The sequence below is a fragment of the Bidens hawaiensis genome, unplaced genomic scaffold, assembly GCF_021521415.1.
Source record: "Bidens hawaiensis isolate Kalapana, Puna unplaced genomic scaffold, B.hawaiensis_p1.1 tig00419464_1, whole genome shotgun sequence".
NCBI classification, from domain to species: Eukaryota; Viridiplantae; Streptophyta; class Magnoliopsida; order Asterales; family Asteraceae; genus Bidens; species Bidens hawaiensis.
The window spans coordinates 619,525-637,875 of record NW_027504872.1 but is presented as its reverse complement, the minus strand read 5'-3'; the positions used below and the strand labels follow the sequence as shown (position 1 = coordinate 637,875).

Genomic DNA, 18,351 nt, shown 5'->3' with positions numbered 1-18,351 from the left:
CGGAAAAAAATGCCATTAGAAAGAAAAGAAGAAAGGAGAAGATAAACATAGAAAATTTTATTTCATTCCATTTGGTTCCTCTCCATAAAAAATAAAATAAATGAAAACACAAAATCTTGAAGATTCTTTTAATATATACAAAACAACAAACTAAGTACGTTACGTACCAAGATCCAACCTGTCTTGTCTTGGAATCTTGTTAGGAATCCTAATCATATTCAGCCATCGGAGACTCCAAAGCCAAAGCCATCAACATGAACATGAATATGAATATGAAGAATACTACTACCACTAGTTTATCAGCAGCTTCACTCCTTATTCTTCTTCTTTCATTCATAATCTCACACAACTTCCATATTATTATCATCCATTGTTAGTTACATAACACTTAACAAACCAACATTCATTTCATTTTCACATTTTCACCCCAAGGAAGGGAGATCCACTCTACGACCGGCAGATTTGCTCGTCTTTGGTTGGGCCGGGGGAAAACACGCTTGTGTTGACCTAACAGGGGTATCTCCCTTAGCTGGTTTGAGGGATAATGGGTTTGTAGCTGGAATGAAAAGGGCTGAAACGAATAAGGTGGAGAAACATGCTAAAGCCTGCGAAGAGAACCAACATGTTTTTGTCCCTCTGGCTTTTGATACATTTGGCTCCTTGGCACCGGAAGCTATCCGTTTTCTAACCAGGGTCCAACAGGTTGTGCATAGCAATGTGTCGACTCCAAAGGAGCAGGGGTATGTCTTTAGCAGGTTAGGGTTTGCAATTCAGAAAGGGGTGGCGGCGCAACTTGTTGCCCGCATACCTGCTATATTGATGTAATATCTATGTTTCTACGTATTGGAACCCAATTTTTAACACATCTATTTTATAATTATTTAAGCATTATAAAATAAAAAAAAATTTATTTTCTTGCAGATGTATCAACCAGCTGGTGGTTTTCATCATCTTCGGGTATTGTTGCTGACGTGTTGGTGACAAATGGGACCATATACACTAGTCATGTTATGTTTGCTGATTCTATGGCTATTCGTGACGGACGAATACTCCGCATTGGAAACTATTCATATGTTCAGGTATTATTATATTATGTTATATTTATATATATTCATGCACTTATGTTTGAATGATTAAATTGTTTGTTTGTTTGTTAGGGTTTATAAGCAGGTTAGTGACCTAATTAATTAGTAGTAATTTAATCAACATTAAAATGTGTGATGAATATTAATCAACTTTAATTCTTTCAAGATTTCACTTATGTCTGTTGAACAAGGAATTTCGTTCGATTAACTAAATGAACAAACACGAACATAAGCCATGTTCGTTCAATTGTGTCCATGAACGTTCGACGACAATGTGTTCGTTTATATTTGTTCACGGAAGGTTTTTAATGACTTTTCTAATCTTATCATATAGATTTAAGCAACATTATTATTATTATTATTATTAACTATAAAACAAATACATATATAATTAGCACTATGTGATTGATTTATGTCAATTAATATATAAATATAAATGTTAAAAAAACACACCAACACAAATTTGGTTCATTTGTTAATATATGAATGTTAACAGTTCACAAACAAGTTCATTTTCTTAATGGGCGAACACGAACAGGTTGTTTCGTATTCGTTTACAGGTTACAGCCATACTTATATCTGAGTTCGTTCTGTGTTGTTCAATGCAGGAAGTATCTGGATATGGAACGAAGGAGTTAAATCTCGAGGGGAAGATTGTCGTTCCCGGATTCATTGATTCTCATGTCCACTTCCTTTTTGGAGGACTCCAGGTTCTGCACTAATTCATTTCAGCTTCCTCCTATAATATTTAACTAACTTAACTGATTAGCTAACTGACTGAGAAATGAAAACAGATGGCGGGAGTCGAAGTACGAGGCGTGAACACGAAGGACGAGTTTGTTAAAAAGGTTAAAGAAGCAGTTAAAAGTAAGTCATGATCCAGTCATGCTATTTTTTTTTTATTATTTTTTTTTGTTATGTTAAAAAATTGTAACATGATATACATATTGCAGACATGAAAGAAGGTGGTTGGTTATTGGGCGGTGGATGGAATAATGATCTTTGGGGAGGAGAATCGCCATCCGCTTCGTGGATTGACGATATTACACCTCATCATCCTGTAAGTAACATTACATACTGACATACTATAACAGTTAATATAAACTCGTTATGATCAAATTCTTTGATATGCAGGTATGGCTTACTCGGATGGATGGTCACATGGGTTTGGCTAACTCTTTGGCTCTAAAGTTAGCTGGTGTTACGAGTAATACGCAAGATCCAGTTGGTGGAACCATTAGCAGAAATGAACATGGAGGTAATTTAAGTTAAACGATTAGTCGATAGTAGATACCAGATTAGCTTGCTGACTCGCTGATTCGTTTATTTATATGCAGAACCTACAGGACTGATGATTGATGCTGCAATGAAGCTTATTCTTTCGTGTATTCCAGAAGTTTCTGTAGAAGAACGCAGACAAGCATTGGACCGAGCTAGCAGACATGCTTTAATGAGGGGTGTGACTACAGTTGTTGACGTTGGAAGATATTTTCCTGGCGCGCCCGAAGAGCATTCATGGGAAGATTTTACAGGTTTTTTAGTTCGTTCACGTTATCATATTAATATTCATTTTTGAACTATGGTTGACCAAGTTACACTTTCTCTGATAAACTTGCAGATGTTTACAAATGGGCCGATTTATCTGGAAGAATGATGGTTAGAGTTTGCCTTTTCTTTCCAATGTCGACATGGTCACGTCTCGCTGTATGACTCTACTGGTTATCCATAGTTTTGACTTCACAACTGTTTTTACATTTGCTAAACCGTTTAATGAGTTGCATATTAAGTTATTAATTAACATTGAATTTGATTTTCTTGTTTTATGTTAGGATATGGTTCAAACAACGGGTCGTAGGGTGAGCCAGTGGATATATTTAGGCGGTGTTAAAGCTTTTTCTGACGGATCATTGGGGTCGAACAGTGCGCTTTTCCATAAGGTGTGAATAATAATAATAATAACAATAATAATAATAATAACTTATAAGTCAAGATTATTTTTTACTTACATTTTAATTCATGTTTCTTGTAGCCATATGCTGACGAGTCAACGAATCTTGGACTCCAAGTTACAGATATAGAAAGCTTATATTATTTAACCGTGCAATCCGACAAATCTGGCCTCCAGGTATTTTTTTTTAAACTATCGTTAAATGCGTGCTTCGTTGAATATATGTCAGTATGCAAACTTGCATCAGGTTGCAATTCATGCTATTGGAGACAAGGCCAATGACTTGGTTTTGGATATGTACAAATCAGTTGTTACAACCAACGGGAAGAAAGATCGGAGATTCCGGGTATATTTTATTTTAAAAATATTATTTAAACTTTTTTATAAATTAATAATATGTCCGGTTTTGCAGATTGAACACGCTCAACATTTGACACTTGAAAGTATATCCAAGTTTGGTGAACAAGGAATTGTTGCTTCTGTGCAGGTAATTAAACTATTAAAATACTTAATTTATGACTTTTATGACTTTTAAATTTGCAAATATATATTCATAAGCAATGGTTGAAAAAAAACTATTGACAGCCGGATCATTTGTTGGACGATGCTGACTCAGCGCTTAAAAAAATCGGGCTAGAGAGGACGCAGAAAGGATCTTATTTATTTCAGTCACTCCATGCTGGCAATGCACTTGTGGCATTTGGTTCTGATTGGCCTGTGAGAACACTTTTAGTTAACCATTTTTGTAAACCGTTATGTTTAGTTGTTTACTATGTATCGATGGTAAAACTTTTAATTTCAGGTTGCGGACATTAATCCTTTAAATAGTATAAAGACTGCAATAGCGAGGATACCGCCTGGTTGGGATAAGCCTTGGAATTCAGCGGAGTGTATGAAGTTAACTGATGCATTAAACGCGTAAGTAAACATATTACATATTGTTTTATGCACATACACATACAGTTTATAAACATGTTAACCACTTTCACAGGCACACGATTTCTGCAGCACGTGCATGTTTTCTTGACGAGGATATAGGGTCGTTGTCTGTTGGCAAGATAGCAGATTTTGTCATATTGAACACTTGTGTGTGGGACCAGTTGGCGCACGAAACCACTTCAGTTGCAGCAACATGTCAGTGGCGTGCAGGCTTATCCTTGAGACTTTGAGTCACAGATGAAAACAAAAGATACTTGTGTTGATTAAGTAGGTAGTTTGATGTCATTGATTAGTGATGATTTAATTTATTGTATGATATGATTTTTGTGTTGATGTGGTTTCATGATCAGTGGTGAAGCTTGGGCAAGTTTTTTTTTTTTTTTTTTTTGGGGGGGGGGCTCTAATTTTTGGTCGAAAACAGGTAAATTTACACTACATATACAAATTTCCCGGGGAAAACGGGTAAATTTACACTATTGCGCAAAAAAACAGGGGGCCGGGCCCGCTTCGTCAATGTTCATGATATGTTTGCTTATGGATACAAGAATATGTTTAATCACAAGAACTGTATGAACACTAGGCCCTTTTGCTTTAATCGTACTAGAAAAGGCGATTATGTAACCACCTACTGCACTCTCTTTTTATATCTTATTATATATGTCAAGCACTATGTACAAGTGTATTATGTAGTTTTCACGGTTTATTACCATAAACTTGGTTAGTTGGTTATGTTGGAGGTGCCCGTGAGGTATACACTAAATCCATTTATTGCCCAAGATGGGTTTGGGTTAAAACGAGTACTTATGTATTTAATAAATTTTGCCAATAAGATCAATAAGAAGTTGAGTGTTCAAATTATATAATTAAAAACTTGCTAGTCTAAGTAAATCACTTGCAAAAGCAAAAACTAGTTGCAAACATGTTAGACTCGAGTCTAGAAAATTGCTAAGACCGGTTTGAACAAATGTATTAAGAATAAAATATCACTAAAAAGGTTATTTTTAAAAAAAGTTTTATCGATTTGGATGGGCTTTCATGTTCATTGTTTTTTCGTAAATGGTAAATCAAAATCATCGGCTTGAGCATTTTTAAGCCGGCTTACCAAATTAAAAAACAAACCAATTGTGAAACTAATTAGGTGGCCGAATTAAGTCGTTTCATTAGCTTAAACCGAACCTTAAACACCCCTAAACAATAGTAACACATTAATCATAGCCTTTCTTCCGAACAACTTAGGCCATTACACATTACTTGAGAGTTGAGACTAGTCCGTTAATTCATTCAACTCGTTTCATATTCGAATAGTTTTTCACGTTTGTTATGTGTTAACCAAACATGAATGACCTATAAGTTGTAAGTGCCCATTTGGGGTGAAGTTTGCTTTGATCATCTAGCCTTTCTTTACTTCCTCTATCTCAACACTAACTTTCTTTTAATTATTTATATTCTGATATCCTTTTTTATTTATTTTTGCATGTTTACTTGAATTTATAAATATGAACATTCCTTTATTTTATGTTTATTGATATTTAAGAGCATTTTAGATGCCTTTAACTATGATAAGACCGCTTAAGCTTTGCATTTAAGTGACATAACAAGTGCATGCTCCACAAATGCAGACACACCATTTTTTTTGAACGACCAACTAAATAACGCCAGGTACCCCATACGCGGTCCCTATTAGCTAAAGGTAGCCCGAGCCGGCCACTAGTCCGGACGGACGGAGCCCCTAGCGGTTCACCTGTTGAGGGATTCACCGGATAAAACCCGACCCCCACGCCCGCCAAACGGCACGACAACGAGGAGCCGGTAAAACCAGGTGAGATCAGGACTCGAACCCTGGCAAGCCAGGGTCATCCCTCATATCTCCAATATAAGTTGGTGGTAGTGAGGTTTGATCCCCTACCTCTCACTTGTAAAGTGAGTGTTCTACTATTGAGCCACAACCAACTTGCAGACACGCCATTTAAATATCAGATTTCTCATTTCTTTTTCTTTTTTTTTTTTCTTTTGAATGGCTCTTTTATTAAATTTTCAAAAGCAAATTACACAAATATAATTAACAATAATACTTGATAATAATAAGTAATTTGCATTTTAAAAGTCTAGCGACTAGTTTTTTTAAAACTTTCCAACGATTATTTTTTTTAAAACTATATTACAATAAAATTTAATTATTAAAATTATTAAATTTTGTTTAGTTATTTAAATTATTTTTAATGAAAAGAAAATATTTGTTATATAAATATATAAAGTATATTGATAAAAGTATATTGATGATGTGAAAATAATATGGTTGTATGTGGAAACAATGAGTGTGGTTGTTGAAATATATGTTTGTTACTTTATTTTCAATTCAATGTCAAATATTTGTTTGTATAAGTACTTGTCAAGTTATCAACATTGTTTCTGGTATTGTATTGTTTATATGGAGTATTATTGGGATGATTGACTGGATGGATACTTATGGGCTTGGATGCTAGCTTGGGCTTGAAACTAAAGATGAGAAGGCCCAGCCCGTATGGGTTTGATTAAGAGTTTTGGTATAATAGAGCAAAGACCGCCTGATGCATGAGTAGTAGCGTTTTTTGAAAGATATTTTATATACGCTCTCGTTTTCTATTGTTAGAGCGTTTGTTTATGTAATTGTTCGTATTAAATCGTTACAATAGAGGCCTGAGTTTGTTCTCTATTTGGTGTAAATTGTAAGTTTTGAGAATAAAGATTTAGATTTAGAGTTTGTGACAGTGGTAGTATTGAGGGAGAAATGCGCATGTGGGAAGAATACGTGAAAAGTTGATGTGACATGCTGACTAGGCTTGCATGTTAGAATTGCGAATAGTCTAACGTGTTTGCCTATACTAAGCTGGAATGATAATACTAAGTTACTAATACTCAAGTGATGTTCATGTCAATGAACCATGAATTGCTGACCTCTAAGTGATTATATTAATATGTTATTTTAGTCGGTCTTCTATTAATAAATATGTAATCTAATTTTGGATGTGTTCACAATATAAGGAGTCAAAGTAAACCATTTTTGAGTTTAATTTATTACATTCCTTCTTTCATCCTATAGAATATTATTAGGATACACAAAAGCTATTAATCAATTGTATCTACTAGTAACATGGATTATGGATATGTGAATATAGACATTGACCGATTCAATAATTTTTGTTAGTGTAAGCCGACATGTTAGGATCAGGATGAAAGGCCTTTCATCCAGGTAAAAACAGTTTTATTTAATCGTAGCAAACTTAAAACTTTATGAGGACCTAGAGTTTGAAATGAAATTTAGGGGGTTTGCATAAAACTACATGAGTGTATAACATAGTGAGTCTGTATAATTACATAACGTATAATTACATAACACATGTAATTACACAACTTTATATACAATTACACAATCTTATATTATCAATATCAACATTTCATATAAAATTATTTTTTTCAATAACATATATGTAGCAATATTATATACACAAATTAAAGATATAATTTTTGTTTTAAAAGTAATGAATTAAAAAAGTTATTTGATTTAGAAAAAAAAATTGTGTAACTAGATTTTATCAAGGAAACTTTTGGTTTTTCGTTTTCCCATTTAAGTAAACTTTTAATTATTACTTACGACCTTGTCAATTGTCATTGTCATAATTTTAACCATTGAAAAACTTGATCAGAAGTCCTTTATCACTTCATTCGCTCGCATAAAAAAAAACCATTTCCTATTTTATCATTATTTATAAGAATTATATATATATATTAAAAAGCAAATGACAGTTAACTTACAAAAACATTATTCATAAAAACTAGCCAATTACTTTTATACACATGTAAAGAGAAATTAACTTATCACCCTGGTAGTTAGAACTTTAACTTTATATAATTTTATATTTGCTTTCCGTGTTGAATTTTACTTTCCATGTTATATCTCTCTTTTTATACATATTTTTCTTGCCGTTGTTTACACGTAAATATACTTTCTAGCAATATCTCTTCAATATAGCTTTTAATTTCATTTTACATATGACTTTATTAAAAGTTTATAAATTGATATTCTGTATGATGTAAACGTAGGAAAAAAAACATCATATGCATGACAAACATTGCGGTAAAGATACTAGTTAGGGGTGAGCAATAACCGAATTATTAACCGGAACCGAACCGAAAACCGACGAAACCGAACTGAAATAACCGAATTAACCGAAATTAACCAAACCGCACCGAACTCTTCATTTTTTTCCCCGTATTTTCAAGCCTTTTTTCCTTTATTTCATGCATTATATGTATTAGTAGTTTAATACTATCATTTTCATGTATTTATATCTCCATTTCATGTACTAATATCTAAAATTTCATATATTTATACATTTATTTAATTTAGTTATACCTTCGTTTCATGTATTTTTAAGCAAAATTTTAGCTCAAGTTTAATATTGGTTATTAACCGAAATTAACAGAACCAAACCGATAACCGATCGGTTCAGTTCGGTTAATGCTAATAACTGAACCGAACCGTGCACACCCTAATACTACTTTTAATTAAAATATAAGTTTTAACAAAACAATGTCAAACAAACATCCTATATATGATATTTTATTATTATTAATTTACAAGTAACATTAATTATTAAATAAAACCGGTTTGGTCAATTGGTCCGGTACAGTAGTAGTTGTAAAAACATTGACATGATGAAACAAAAGCATGGTCGTGAAGAAGGACACGGGACAGCCGCCGTGTCTACCGCTACACCATTCTCACGCCCACCTCATTTTCTGCATTCATTCATTTTAGTTACCCAATTAATGCTCTCTGTTTTTCACCAAACATATTCACTTTTTTACTAAAGTAAAATTACCATCAATCCTTTTTTAACTCTGCTCAATCCTATAAACATAATTATTATTATTAATATTTATATAGCATTGCATATTTTCAAAAATATTATATAAGTTCAAATATGAGTAACGAACTAAATGTTCGGCGGGAAATTTGTTTATTTCGTCCATTTAATATATTATAAATGAACAAATGTGAATAGGGAATTTCGTTCGGCTAACTAAATAAACGAGCACAAACATAGGTCGTGTTTGTTTACGTTCATTCATTAATGTTTGTTCATTAAATGTTTTAATACTTTTTAATGACTTGTCTAATCGTATTATATAGATTTAAACAAAATTATAAACTATGGAACAAAGATATATATGAGTATAATGTGTTAATTAATATGTAAGGTTTACATATGAATATGAATGTTCAAAAAACGTCAACATAAACTTGGAAGCCATATTGAATCGTTGACACTGACCATTCCCGGTCAGTCAAACATAATAAAACATTTTGTGCTCATTTGTGTTCGTTCGTTTGTGCCCATAAACCATTCACGAAAAGGTTTATTTCCTTAATGAACAGACACAAACAAGATGTTTCGTTCGATTAGCTGTGTGTGAACCCTTCGCTTGTGCGATAAAAGTTTAACGGACAAAGATGAACAAGACTTTGTTCGATTCGGTTTGTTTACATCCCTAAATCACGATAAGGAGAAATAGTTAATGCCAGTTGTTAGATAGAGAGATTTTCATTTTTATTGTTTTAACAGCTAGATAGGGAAATTTGATTTAAATGATTTTAAAATGCTAATGATTATCGATTTAAAGATTTGTTGTTAAAAGAGTATGTGAAATTGTGAATTCTTATTGTACGAAAAATATTTTAAAATTTAAAGAAGCGAATAATTGAAAGAGATTTGATTTAAATGGATTTCGGATGGGCTGTTAAAAGGGTATATGTGAATTATTATTGTACAAAAAAATATTTAAAAACAAAAACAAAATAAATAACTGTATTAAAAATTTTCATAAAATCTTGATTATTAATTATTTCTGTGGCATGTTGGGGTTCCAAGAACAACATTGGACACACGTTTTATTCGTACATATGAAATGGTCCATGGGATATTCCTCCCCCCATGTTGTCTTGTCTTCTTACCTACCATATCATAAATTCATAAATGTATTCATAATAAATAAATAAATAAAAGTACCCAAAAAAAAAACATTGAATGTATAAAGTAGATATTACTCATATTAGGTGCCTATTTAAACCAACTGAGTCGTTTGAACCAAAGTTAATAAGCATGTCCGGCTAAGTCGTTTAGAAAATTATACGGTGTAGCTCACGGTTTAACTTTAAAAACTAGTTTCATAGTTTGAGACTTACAATCGACCATGTAAAGAAAACCAACCATTTACCTTTATCTATAATATCCAGTTATACAAGTATATAATCTACTTATAATAAATGAGTCATATTTATAATTACGACCCAGGAGTCAAACCAGACCACAAACACCCTGGTTACTATCGCGGTTATTATATACGTATATGGTAAAGACGCCACACCATTCTAGTTTGGTCCGGTTAATGGTTCCATTATTTTATTATTTTGTATTCTTCGGTTTCGCTTTTTTTTTAGTGATAAAAAACGTTAATACAAAATTTGATACACTTTGAACTCATTCATCATTTCAACATATATATAAACCACCTACACCTTCAATAACTTCTAAACGCTAACCTAACTTACAGCTCGCGAATTAGTAAATAAATGAATCAAAATCGGCCCAAAAACCGTTGTATGTATGTATACATTATATCATCAAATTTTGAACCCGAAACTTAGTGGTCAACGATTGAATCCCCGTTCACAAGGGCTGTACATTTGTCTAGGCTCACTGCAAAAACTTGAGCCCGATCCTTAAAACTTTTAACCGTCTTCTTTAAAAACACTAAATATGAAATCTCGGAAGCGCTTCGAGTACTGTATGGGGTCCACGGCAGAAATGGAAGTCGGGTCGTACTGGAATGACTTATAAGCATGCTCAAGCTTTTTACTGATGTCATAATCTTGTAATATGTCTATTATACCAAAGAACAGTATGACATCATGGAATTCTTGTGTCGGTTCACCAACTAACTGAGTCTCGTGACTTCTAACCGTGAGTTCTACCCGAGCTGGCATGTTAACGCCCAGCCTTACAGGGGCCCACCTGCAGAATAGTAAATCTAAAATGTTAAAATGAGATCACAAATAAGAATAATAAATTATAAAAATAATCTAGGACTTTGTATGCATGCATTATAAGCAGGCTTTGGATGACTTTCAACATGTTTAATCCATTCGAACTATTTGACCCGTTTAAACTAACTCTTGCTAGGGCTGTTCACGAGCCGAGCGAAAACCGAAACAAGCCAAAATCGAATCGAGCATTTTCGATCAAACATCGAGCGATTTCGAGCATTACTTATTTCTTTTTCACTTTAAAATTTTCAATAAGAAACAAATTTGAATGTTGTAAATAATATATTTTTTAAATAAATTAGTAGTTTTTAAACGTGTAATAGATTGTAATTTTTTATTAAATATAAGTTTGAAGTGAGATATAATGATCATGTAAACAAACTTCTAGTATTCTGAAAACTTGAAGCGAACAAATAAAACTAAAAAATTGACGGAATATGAAAAATTTTAAGGGGTAAAAATAATTGTAAGCTTATATTTATGGGTTTTGTCTATATATTTATATATTTGTTCATATATAATTATATATAAAATAAATTAAAAATATTCGAGCCGAACCGAACCGAGCAGACCATTGCCCGTTGCTTTGCTCGTTTTCAAACCAAACCGAGCAGAGCGGCTCGTTTTCAATCAAGCGAAAAAACGAGCGAGCAATTTCCGAGCGAGCGACAAGTGAGTTCGAGCGACGAGCGGTTTGGACAGCCCTACTTCTTGCTGAGCTTTTTATTTGACCCGTTAGAGATCAAACATACACAAATCGACCCATTTATAACAAGTAGAGTAAAAAAATCACCTAACAACTTACCGTTTAGGGTCAAGAGAGGAATCTGTATCTGCTGAAGAAACCCTAGGGCTTGACCCGCTGCTATCCGGTTCAGTGTTCCCTATGAATGAAACCAAGATAATTGTCACTTTGGGCTCATAAATTTGTAAATATGTGTGTAGACAAGATCTAGACAAAGCACCTTCATCTGCCGATAAGTCCTGATTGGATTCTTGAACACTAATACCAACTAAAAGACTATAATCCATAATTCTTTCCTGTTCAAGAAACTCACAGTCCCTGTTGATCTGCCTGCATCAACACAATATATTATGTCTTAATTAGCAAAATATTGTGCCTTAATAAGACCGTATCAAATCAATCAAGAGGGGTTAAAATGTTCACCTATAAAACTCTTGAAACCGATCTTTCTGCAACCGGAAAATATAATTGAGATCAAGATCTTTGAGGGTGGTATTTGCATCAATTTCAGACTCGGGTTTATCTGTTATTCGACCATGGGAAGATCCTTTTAAGTCAAACCGCCTATGAATTGGTACATTGGTAGAGAACAAGTTTCCCATAACAACGAACCGGACCTACCCATGAAACCACAACATAATCAGCAACCAAGTGTTACAAAAAAAAAATTTCAAAAGGCTAAAATATTTTTACTCGTACCTTTCGTTGCGAAGATCCGCTCAAGTTCACACAATGTAACCCAAAAAATTTGGTGAGGAGTGTGTTTTCAAAGGATACGCCCTGCTTGCGGTGCGCGCATATAATTTATATATGTGTGAACCCTCGGGTGGGCAAAAGTAAAAGTGCACTAATTTTGACGTTATTTTACTAATCTCGTGAAAATAACGTTAAAAGTGGCGGAAGGTTAATCAGGCATCATGTGGTGGCGTTGATAGCCGAAAGACAAGGGCACATGCACCAATCAGCCGGTGTCCCTGATGATTGAGTGCTATGTGCCTTATGTCCAAGGCTTGATACAAAACTACTATCGAGTCGGGGGTCTCACCGGAAGCAGCCTCTCTATCCCTATGGGATAGAGGTAAGACTGTCTACATCTTACCCTCCTCAGACCCTACCATAGCATTGCTATTGGTGGGATATACTGAGTACGATGATGATGTGTTTTCAAAGGATTTTATATGCTCAAAGTATGCTGGAAGCATCCTCCTTAGTACCTGTAACAGTTAAACATTATAAATTTATAATCACTGGCAACAAGTAATAAAGAGTGAATTAGATTAAAGAATTGACTCACTTTGACTTCTGACTTTTTCATCGTCTTTATCATATACTTGTTATCAGATGTCATGTAAACGAAACTGCCACTTTTTCCAGGAAACGAGAGCTCACGAAGAGCCTCGTTACCACATATTGATAACATGTAATCCATTGGATCCACATTAAATAAACTCCTAAGTGTCCTGAAACCGCATATAATATTTAAAAACAGTCTAAAATTATAAATAAACTATGATATTTGAAAATCATATAAAAGTATCGTCTAACCTGAAAACCGACGGGCAATAATCTTTAAACTTAAAACCACACGACGGTTGAGGTGGCGTATGTTTGGATCCTTCAGGAGGAAATCTGGTCCATAACGTTTCCTTGTAATCAGAAGCGGTAGGCTTCAAATCAAGAGGTTTAGATTGACTATTCCTCCCTACAGAATGTCTGCATTCGCACCATAACATTCAACACATATTAGCATATGATTTGATTATATGAACAAGAGATAATTATCCAAAATATACCTTATTCCAAGCTGTAGATTGAGCATGAGCTCGTAATTCTTATGCCCTTTGCTTATCGTGACACCTTGCCTCTCGGTTGCTCGTTGGTTTAGTCCCAAACCATCAATAGATTGTCTGATAATGTTGGTATCAATTTTAGAATTTTTTCTCACGGGTTGCTTTTGATGTTTTCCTTCGGTATTTGACCAACTAAACGTCTTATCTGAGGGAAAAACCGTAAGCGATTCCACCTCATAAACCACGTATTCACTCAAAACAAACGAAAACAACTGACTCGGATCCCAATCATCATGCGCAACAGCCGAATTCAACGAACAAAACTTCACATGTTGTTCTTTAAGATCCTTACCCCAAACACCCGAATAGAAACTCCCATCTTGAAACGTAAACACGCCGTTACCTTTCGGAAACCCACACTCCCAATTCCCGTCAAACCGATTCCCGTTATCCCAAACCAAGATTCCGTTCCCACTCATCTTTCCTCTCTTCCATTGGCCGGTATACTGATGACCGTTATTCCATTGATACGTCCCGTAACCATCATACAACCCTTTCCTCCAATCACCTTCATAATGATCACCGTTCGCATAACTCATACTTCCTTCCCATGCTTCTTATTCATAACCCAACAACCTTTATAAGTATGATTCAACGAACCCGTAAACGTACCCTCACCGTCCATATAACAGTTCTTGAACTGACCCTCGTAAGTAGCACCCGACGGCCAACTAAACTTCCCTTTACCATTAACCTTCCCTTTACACCACTCACCAAAATACATAAACCCGTCCAACCATAAATACTTTCCGACCCCGTGAGGGCAGTTTTCCGCAACCCACCGACCCATATAAATATCCCCATTTGAAAAAATCTTTTCCACATGAAAAGCCTCAGCATCACCACCTTCTTCATCCACATGAGCCACAGACATTGTCGTAAAAATGCTAACCGCCCTCGACTTCTTAACTTTCGCTTCCCACGACTTCAAAAAACCGGCAAATTCTTTGCTCATTCTCCCAATCAAAAAAGTGATATAACACACACTATCTCCCTCAATCGGATGCTAATTTACATACAAACCAGTGATGCAATTAGCCCTGATCAAGCTCACCTTGCATCATCAACATAACTCTCAGACGCATTACAACAAACACCTGGTGTGCAACCCAATAAACCCCACTTTCTAAAACCCAACAAACCAAACCCAAATCACGGAAACAATAACCAAACAATGCCAACAATCAAAATACTCAAACCCCCAATAAAAACTTAAACTTTCAAGAAAACTCTCAGATGCATTTCATCGAACACCTGGTATGCAACCCAAGAAAGAAACAAAAAGGGGTTATTGTTATTAATACTGTTGATGGGTGTTTTGGATTTTGCAGAAAGTAGGGTACCTGTGGCTTCTAAATTTGAGATGAATGTGCCCAGCTGTTCTGTTCCATTCCATTCCATTGATTATGGAATCCAACAACGACCTTTTCTTTCTCTTAATAATAATAATAATAATAATAATAATAATAATAGTAATAATATTTTAGGGTTTTAATGTTTTGCTTGACATAGTAAATGGACTGGTGAACTTGACAGAGTTCATGATCATAAGTGTTACATGAAAAAAGAATGTGTGTGATATTAATGTGATTTATTATGATTTATGAACTTAGATTTTGTTTTTTATTATTTATTTAGGTGCTCGCGAGTACTCGGGATCGGCTCGTTAAAAAGCTCGAACGAGCCGAGCTTAATCGAGCCCGAGCTCAAGCCTAAAAGTAAGCTCGTTTAATAAACGAGCCCTAGCCCGAGCTTCACCTATCGAACTCGAGCCGGCTCACGAGCCTAAACGAGCCTGCCATTTATATAATTTTTTAAATTATATATTTAATAATTATTAATTAATATATATATATATATATTGTTAATATATATTTTTATAAAAAATGAATAAAAATAACTAAATAATATATATATATATATATATAAATTATTTTATACAGAAAATTAAAATAGAAAATAATATATAAAAATAATTATATGCGGTAGAAGATAATACTCGAAGTCTACTTGAAGATCTAGATGCGGTAGAAGAACTCCGGGATATGGCAAAGATCAGAATGACTTCTTATCAACAGAAGATAGCAAAGTCCTACAACAAGAATATCAGAGTTCGAAGGTTTCAAGAAGGGGATTTGGTTCTCCAAAAAGCTTTTCAAAATATTACCAATCCTACGAATGGGAAGCTCGCACCAAAGTGGGAAGGTCTTTACTTGATCGATTCGGAAGCAGGAAAGGGGGCATACAAATTGTCTACTTTGGATGGTGACTTACTAACGAGGGCTTGGAATGCTACACATCTCAAAAAATATTTCATGTAAGACTTCTATCCGGAGGATGACTGTTATACTAAACGGTCAAGGTATGTACTCAAACTTGTACTTTTATTCATTTTTAATGTTATTATTCTTCAAACAAGGTACTGACTTAAGCATCGGAGGGGTGTTAGCAAGGCTAACACCCACCCCTCACTTAGAGTTGACTGTTTTGTAGATATAGGAGAATGAAGTTAACTTGGGCTTTCGTCGCTAGTATCTAAGGGCCTCTTCGCCAGCTTATCCTTAAGGTATAAGGGGTTTTCACCTCTTCTAAGGCTTGAGGGATTTTCATCTCTTCTTAAGGTCGCCGGTAGCGCACATTTATTCAGCCTTAGTTTGAGAGGCGGGGCCAGCACATGAAATATAGTGACTTGTTACCTCGTTATCCTCAGCTATTGGTTTGAATCTTGAGGTTTAAGAGATCTTCATCTCTTCTTAGGACGCCTGTAGCGCATGATTTATTCGGCCTTAGTTCGAGAGTCAGGGCCAGCACATGAAATATAGTGACTTGTTACCCCGTTATCCTCGGCTATTGGTTTGAATCACAAGTTTATGGTAGACGTACCATAATCTAAGGTTTAGGAGATTTTCATCTCTTCTAAAGGGCCTCGACGCCAGTTCATTCATAAGATTTAAGAGATTTTCATCTCTTTAAAAAGGCCTTGTCGCAAGTTCGTTTCTAATGGTTTAAGAGATTTTTCATCTCTTCTAAAGGGCCTTGTCGCCAGTTTATTTAGGCCTTGTCGCCAGAATTTCTAAAAGTATTAGCAGGATAATACTAATATTACAATTCTATTGCTATATTCCCAGGATTAGAAGAATATTCTAAACAATGATCTTATTGCAAGGATAAGACGATCTAGACAATTTCCAGGTTAATTGATACACGGTTCTGGTATGATTTACTATTTGCAAATATTTTATCTTTCATATTATTTAAAGTTTATGACTTGATATTGGTTTATTGGTATAACTTAAACTATTACTAAGAGATTTTTCATAAAACTTAGATTTTTCTAAAAACATAAAAAGTGAAAGGATGCCAATATAAGTCATAAAAAGTTGTTCTAATATTATAATGAAGGAAAAGATAGTCCGGGTTTCACTCAAAATGGAGCCTATCCACCCGAACTATCATAATTGTTCTAAAGCAGAAAATAAAAGACGATTTGGGTTTCGTCCTGAACCAGGATCCCTCCACCCAAACCATTATCCTGAGTTTGCTACATTATCCTTACATAACCAAAATAGAAATTGTTCAAAACAACCATTGAAAATACATAAAAACAACCCGGAAACCAGGTTCAAACCTTCCCACCTTCAGCATTGTCACCTTCCTTCTTCTCCAAATCCGTCACCTCCCCAGCCTTAGTCTCTTTTGCATCCTCATTAGCTCCAGCCTCCTTGATCACCTCGGAAGTCCAAGCCATCTCATCCTCTTCAAGCTTCTCCCCCCTTAGAGTCTTGAGTTTTTTCTTCCAAGCTACGGAATTCCAAGAATCCATCATGTGACCTTTCGCTTGCTCTTCTTCTGACATCTTGATCATTGGCTCCAGAATGCTGGCGGCTGCACACTTCTTGGTCTCCTCAAAAAACTCAGTCTTCTCCAACTCAAATGAGGCTTTGAGATCCGAAATCTCTTTGTCCTTCTTTTTGAGCAGCTTGTCCTTGGTGTCAACATCTTGTAGGAGATCGGCGAGCTTGGCTTCAGCCTCTTTCTTGGACAATTCAGCGTCTTGGGATATCTGACGGTAACTTTCGGTTTTCTGTTATTCCCAAATTAACATTAGTTTTTCTGCAGATTACTATTTTCAGAATAAACAAAAATACTTACTGTCCCGAGAAAGTTAGCAAGAGCTTGAAGCTTCTCTATAGCATCAGTGGTGGTCATATCAGCAAAGGGCTCGGTCTCAGCCGAAGTGGTGGCTTTCCTCTTCTTCTGTGCATCACCTTTTTGGCGAGTAGTCGGAATTCTCACCGACGGAGAAAGTGTCTTGGAATGTTCTTGTTTCACCACAGTCCTATCCTCAATGAGATCATCCAAATCAACTAAGCTAAAAGACTTGGCTTCGGCATCCCTATACAATGGTTTCTCAAGTTATTTTCAAGATAACAAAATCCCTAGAAAACCTAAAATCCCCAAAATACTTACTAGAAGTCATACTCTCAGCGGGTTTCGCAGCAATCACACTTGTTTCTCCTATTTCTTCCTCTAACCAAAACTCCCACTCCTTTGCTGGAACCTTGAACAATGCCTTGAGCCTTTTCTTCGTATCCTTCCTAGACTTTATCAAATCCTCAAACACAACTGTCAAAAAACAAACCATATTAAGATAAATCGTTTGCAAAAAGAAATTATATCCTACAGATTTCCTACCC

The 18,351-nt window shown here is 34.9% G+C and overlaps 2 pseudogenes; one reads left to right on the top strand and one right to left on the bottom strand.

The window, feature by feature from the left end:
• Window positions 1–221: 221 nt before the first annotated feature.
• LOC143608979 (protein LONG AFTER FAR-RED 3-like) lies at window positions 222–4,194 on the top strand (annotated as a pseudogene).
• Window positions 4,195–10,471: 6,277 nt separating this feature from the next.
• LOC143608963 (phosphatidylinositol 4-phosphate 5-kinase 6-like) lies at window positions 10,472–14,902 on the bottom strand (annotated as a pseudogene).
• Between the last annotated feature and the right edge of the window lie 3,449 nt (window positions 14,903–18,351).